The sequence below is a fragment of the Pararge aegeria genome, chromosome 5, assembly GCF_905163445.1.
Source record: "Pararge aegeria chromosome 5, ilParAegt1.1, whole genome shotgun sequence".
Lineage (NCBI taxonomy): Eukaryota > Metazoa > Arthropoda > Insecta > Lepidoptera > Nymphalidae > Pararge > Pararge aegeria.
Genome location: NC_053184.1, coordinates 9,321,358 through 9,328,199, shown reverse-complemented (window position 1 = coordinate 9,328,199; position 6,842 = coordinate 9,321,358).

The window sequence follows — 6,842 nt, the reverse complement described above, 5'->3', positions numbered from 1 at the left end:
TTTCAATTCAAAAACATATCCATCCTAATGTTATAAATACGATAGTTTATCTGTTGGTTTTCTTGTTACCTATATTTCATCAAGATCAGCTCAATCATTGAACCGATCTTGATGAAATTTGTACCTACCATTTATCAATGTTGTACCTATGTTGTTATAAATCGCACTGGAGATTTTTTTAATTTTAAAACATCTGCATACCCTGTGCATACCCTCTATGGACGCCACTGCCTAGGAATCTCTTTAGATTAGGCGTTACTTATTTAGGCATTGCCTTGGTCGTCGTCAGTAAAAACGGGCATAAGACTTACTTACATCACTTTATCCCAGGTCACAGAATTAATTTTCGGCATCAACTGGTATCAAATCGTGCACAATTAGACAATAGGTAGGCTATAGCTATAGCTGCACCTAAATATACAAAAAAATATGTGAAATAATTTCTTTGCATACAAGGTAATATGATTAATACATCCTACTTAAAAAAAAATTATGGTGTAGAACTTTTTACTTAAGTACCTTTATAGAGGACACACAAGTATTATAAGAGATAAAGTTAAATTAGTTTAATATATTACGAAGTTTTGTTGACAAATATTTATGTGTTATAAGGGGACGAAGCATCAAGCAAGTATCTCCTTGCATTACATTTTTCAATCAAATATTGCAGCAGTACCTACCTACCTACATTTAATATCAAGTAGGTAACGTTGACAACCTTTCCTATAGACTACACTATAAGTATGTGTAGAAATAAATCTATAATCTTATATGTTTTATTAATATATAATAAAGCCAATGAGTTTGTTGACTTGAACGCGATGATCTCTGGAACTACTGGTTCGATTTGAAAAAATTCAGTACTGGATAGTCGCTAAGTACCTATCTGTTATCCAATAGAAGCATAGCATCAATGAAGAATGTTTTAAAATCAGGGGTTTTTTTTTTCCTTTTGAGAGCTTCCGCTGCGGGCGCTGCGTAAACGGTTTTTGATAAAATCATGTTCCTATGAAAAAAAACCCTTTACTAAAAAGGCCCTAAAAAAAGTCAGCAACAGTGTAGGTTATATACGCGGACGAAGTCGCGAGGGACAGCTAGTATGTACCGTATAATTTTCTTAAGTGTTCCGCTTAACCTCGGTCTTCCCTAGGCGTGGGAGTATCCAAATGCTGTCTACAGTTAACTAGGTACCTAGTATTTCAATTAGCCTATTAACCTACCACTATTATGATGTTAGATAGGTGCAAGTTAGCCCTTGACTGCAATCTCACGTGATGGAAAGTGATGATGCAATCCAAGATGACAGCAGTTATAATCCATCATTGCTAGAACCTTTTGATAAGACATCCGCTCACCGCTGCCTCAGAGAAGTCAAGCTAAGCATTAGGCATAGTAACTAGCGAATCTGTGACGATGACAAGGCACGTAGGTAATAATAATTTTTACTGTAGATATTTGAATGTCTCGCCATTAGACTTTATTTTACAAAACGCCGCCCTTTGATTTCAGCTGCTAACTGGGCCCATATGCTACCTCATCCAACGCTAGGGCTTTCACCACGTTCTCGGAAGCGTGCGGATTACTCACCGTCCGTAACCCTTTCACTCCAATCGTCGCCTAAGCCGAGGTTCGGCCTCACATGAGGCGCCCTCAGGCCGACGATCCCTTCGCTTCTTCGAGCCCTAGGGTTCAAACTCTTTCTGGCAGAGCCCCATTCCGAGGCTCGCCGACAAGCCCACGTTACGCTGTTAAAATCATGAGGGTTAAACAGCTACACACAATCCGAAAAAAAAAAGTTTTCAATAAACGTAGGCATCGCCTAAAACGAATGCCTAATGATGTCTATAAAAAAAACGTTTCACCAACTCTTAGGTGATAACTATTGATGTATGCCTAGGAATCTCTTACGATTAGGCGTTACTTATTTAGGCATTGCCTTAGTCGTCGTCAGTAAAAACGGGCATAAGACATACTTAGATCACTTTATCCCAGGTCACAGAATTCGTTCCGGCATCAAATCGTGCACAATTGTCAAGATTGGTTCATCTTGATGGATTCATGCGGGAAAATACCTATAGTATAAATTATTGTTACACCAACCAATCCTGTATTTTTGTTTTTCCACCGTATATGGCGGACAAGCCTTAGCTATTCGAAGCTTTTAGTTTTAGTTATAGATCTGCACTATGCATAGGTAGATAGGTACAGGTTAGGTAAGGTACCAACCTTTTACATTTAGTCAAAAAACCTACCTATGTATTTAGATAGTATCCAATGAGGAAGTTCTGCGACGCGTCAACCAACGGCGTGAACTTTTGCACACCCTCAAGATCAGAAAAGTTACATATCTGGGGCACGTGCTAAGGGACGAGAGATATGAGCTCCTTCAACTTATTATGATGGGAAAAGTTGCAGGAAGAAGAGGCGTTGGTCGCAGAAAAAAGTCCTGGCTTTGTAACATCAGAGAGTGGACTGAAATCGCGAGTGCAGCAAAATTTCGCTAGTCGGAGAGGCGCCGCGAGAAGAAGAAGATTTAGATAGTACATCCTAGGTACATAAATAATAACCGCGTAGACTTGAACTTAATATATTTGTTGATGCCAGTCGTAAGCTTTTATGGAGTAAAAAAACAAACTGAAAATGAAAACAAAAGAAAGGCTCCGCTAATGGGTCGGTAGGTACCATAAACGTAGGTTCTTTCCTATCTACCTTTTAACAGGACATCGGCTAATCCTTTGTTTGTACAAACTTAAGGATTGGTCGGGTAGGTATTTTCAATACACAATACCTTCTAAGCTATACATACATAGTTAGGTCAGTAGATAGATAAATATATCATGTAGGTATCCATAATAAGGCTTTTGAGTTTGTACCATCTCTTTGATCTACCGCAAATGCTTTTTACTGACGGTTTGCAGTTTTCTTTGTACTTAACCAAATATAGGTAGGTATACCTAGGTATACTTTTATCATTTAAATACTACCAAAATAATAAATACCAATAGGTATATATAAAGTTAGTACTTACTAATGGAAAGCGAAGGATTTCTGCAGTACCTACCTATAGTCTCAATCATTGTGATCGAAGTCAAGACTAAAAGCTTACTACTAACGTAGGTACCTTCTTACCAACTGCTAATAATAAATAAAATAAAATAAAAAAGCCTTTTAATTCTTGCTTACAACATACTGATAACATCAACAACACAAAATAAACAGAAAAATAAAAAAAAATAACAAGTGATTCGATTAATACATAATTGTTATCTGGTGTTATATAACTTCTAGCAGGAACCCCTCTCATGCGAGGGTAAAGGCCTCCTCCAGAGATGACCACCGGTCTCTATCCTTGGCTATTTGCATCCAGTTTATGCCGGCAACTTTAACTATATCGTCAGACCATCTTGCATACGGTCTGCCTACCTTTCTATGGCCTGCAGGACCTGGCCATGACGTCAGCCTTAGTGTTCAACGGTCGTCAACCATCCTAGCTATGTGGCCTGCCCATCGCCATTTAAATCTTTGGGAGTAATGAAGGGCATCTGTTACCATCGTCTTTTGTCGTATGACATCATGGCGGATTTTTTGAATTCTTTTTATTTTCATCACACTTCTCTCCATACTCCTTTGACAAAATTTGATTTAATTTTTTATGCGATAGGTGTATTTCTAGGTTTGGCAAGCATAAGCGATTGACGACAACAAACATGTATCCAAAACCTTTGATTTTACTTTTATTGGCATGCAGCTTTTTAAAACTTATTTTAAGCTCCAGTATTTGTTCCAGCCGCCTTTAATTCTTCGGTCTACTTCTAAATCATTACTCTCATTTTTAAAAGATATTTGCTTTCCTAGGTAGATATAGCTGTCAACATATTGTATAGGTTCACTTCCAAGGTAAATAGGGGACTCAAAAGAATTTGTCATGATTTTGGTTTTGCTGAGATTAACCAACCCAACGTCTCTACTTGCTAGTTGTAATGATTGTAGCATTAGATTGAGCTCTTTGCTGTTTTCTGAGAACAACACTATATCGTCAGCAAATCTCAGATGGCTGAGGTATTTACCATTTATATTTAGTCCTAACTTTTGCCAATTCAGTTTCCGAAACACCATTTCGAGTACCGCTATAAAAAATCTAGGAGAGCACGGGTCGCCTTGTCTTGCGCCTCTTTTTATAGGTTTGGGTGGCCCAGTTCGCTCCAGTTTTACTCTGCTAGTACAGTCTTTGTATAGATGCTTCAAAACATTGATGTATCTTCTCTCTACACCCTGTGATTGTAGAGCTTCCCATATCGACGAGTGACAAACGGTATCAAAAGCTTTTTTATAGTCTATAAAGACCATGTAGAGTGGTTTTCGGAATTCCTGGTACTTCTCTACTATCATCTCGACTGAGTGAATATGGTCCACAGTAGAAAAACCTTTTCTAAATCCGGCTTGTTCGATTGGTTGGTATTTTTCCAACGAAATGCTTATCCTTTTCTCTAATATTGATGCAAAAACTTTGTATAGAGAGGGAAGGAGACTTATTGGCCTGTAGTTGCTCATATTTTTAGGATCGCCTTTCTTGTATAGTAGAATAATGTTCGATTGCGACCATTGTTACGTAACGCCAGAGTTAATAACCATGCTGCTAAACTGCTAATAAATTAGTTATTAAAAAAATATACAACGACAATACACACAACGCCATCTAGCCCCAAAGTAAGCGTAGGTTGTGATATGGGTACTAAGATCACTGATGAATATTTTATACCTATACCTATATAAATACTTAGAATATATCTTAGTACATATAAACACCCAGACGCTGAAAAACATTCATAATCATCACACAAACATTTTCCAGTAGTGGGAAACGAACGGCCTTGGGCTCAGAAAGCAGGGTCGCTGCAAACTACGTAAATCGGACGTCAGAAGAATTATCATCATAGGTTTTTTTGTCAACGAAATGCGTTTTAATAAAGCACGATCTATCTATCAGAGAGTACCAATATTCAGGTTTCAGACCTATTCCTCCTGGCCAAACTTTGTCACAGAGACTGATCCTGGAGTAGCAAATAAGCTATGAAGACAATCAGACAATGACGTAACGTCTCTATAAGAAAGAATAAGTTTTCGCATGCCCTTCTTAGTCCTTAGGCACCTATATCGATACCTATGTCATTACTTCTTGTAATCTTGAGAAAATTAAAATACATGCGGAACGATCCAGCTAAACAACCGGCTTCATTGCAAGTAGACGAGGCGGACAGCACAGCGTCTTCACCGGCGAAGACGTGGACCCCAATGTGTTTTGCACCCGGGCTTGCGCGTTACAGGACAGTTCGCAATATACTTTGTCCATCCATTCTGTTTTTACAAATATGACCTATTTCTGACCTAATTCGCGGTTCATGACTCACAGAAGGCTCCGTTCCCCCCATCTCTTCGAGTAGGTACTTTCTAGAAATTAATTTCTGAAATAATCGCGCTCGATCTAATATCTAGCGGTTACGCAATAAATTGGTAATCATTTATATGCTATAAAAATGTGAAATTTCAGATTCAGTATCAAAAAGCTGATATACCTACTCGTTTACAATGATTTAGCCCATTTAAAGGAATGGAAATTGTAATAGATTACAATGAAAATTTTATTTATGGTCCGATGCTTCGTTGAATTTAAATTCTCATATACTTAGGTAGCAGTTATCGGATACCTAGGTAAGTAGGTAACCTACTTAAGTACGGAGAAGGCACGGCACCACTGTTGCAATATATTTGGCATGATCACGTAGACACCATCCAGAAGATCATTTCGGTATTCACTCTCAGCCCAGTAGTTTGTACCTAGTAGGGATATATAGAATTAGACTTGCCGCTTTTACAAAACGCGATAGCCCTACAACGATACAATATATTTATATGAAGAGTCCCTCAAGACTGAGTAGTCCGGGCGGCAAAAAATTCAGAGGCGGCAGATCTTAGTGAGATTTACTGCATAATTTAGGAACAACAAACCGACACGATACGCCGCCGAGGGCATTAAACTGGCTGCCAACAAGTTAGCAAAGGTGTACGAAAGGGTAATACTGCATAGATTGAAAGTAGTAGGTAGATGAGAAGAAACTCCTCAACGAGGAGCATTTCAGCTTTCGATCAGTGTTTGATCGAAAGCTGAAATGCTCCTCCTTGGTGGACCAAGCGCACCGCCTCACGGATCACATCTTGACAGGTTTCAACCGCTTTAGACACATGGCATTACGTCATACTTGGGTGTCTTCGACATAGCTGCCGGCTCGTTGTACAAGCTTCACCATCTGGGCGTACCATCTAGACCGACCGCACCTTTCGCTACCGTACGGTAGATACGCTATCTTCCCTTAGACCGATACGCGGGAATCCCTCAAACTCCGTGCTCTGCCCGCTTCTCTACGCGCTCTTCACGAGCGACATTCCTCGTGACCTATCGGCGACGGACCTCTATTACATTTAATTATTTAGTATAACAGAGGTTAGTGGTTCTAGGCGGTTCGTGGTAACTTTTTTCACTAGGTAGGCCTACAATGAACGATAAATAAAGCTCATTTTTGCTCATTGCTTTCCATCAATCATGCCTGATGGAAATCAATGATGCGGAACGCGAAGGATAGGTAGTCAGTGTTGCAAGTTTAAACATGAATTGCGCTACCAAAACCTACGGACCAGATATTTGTTTGGATTTTGTTTCATCGAGGGGCTAAATAATACGTCGCCTTTATTTAAACAGAATGCTACTTATCTTACCTGCAGGATTAAAAATATAAAAGGTTAACGATATCAAAGGAAAAAATACTATCTAGTAGAAATATTAAATA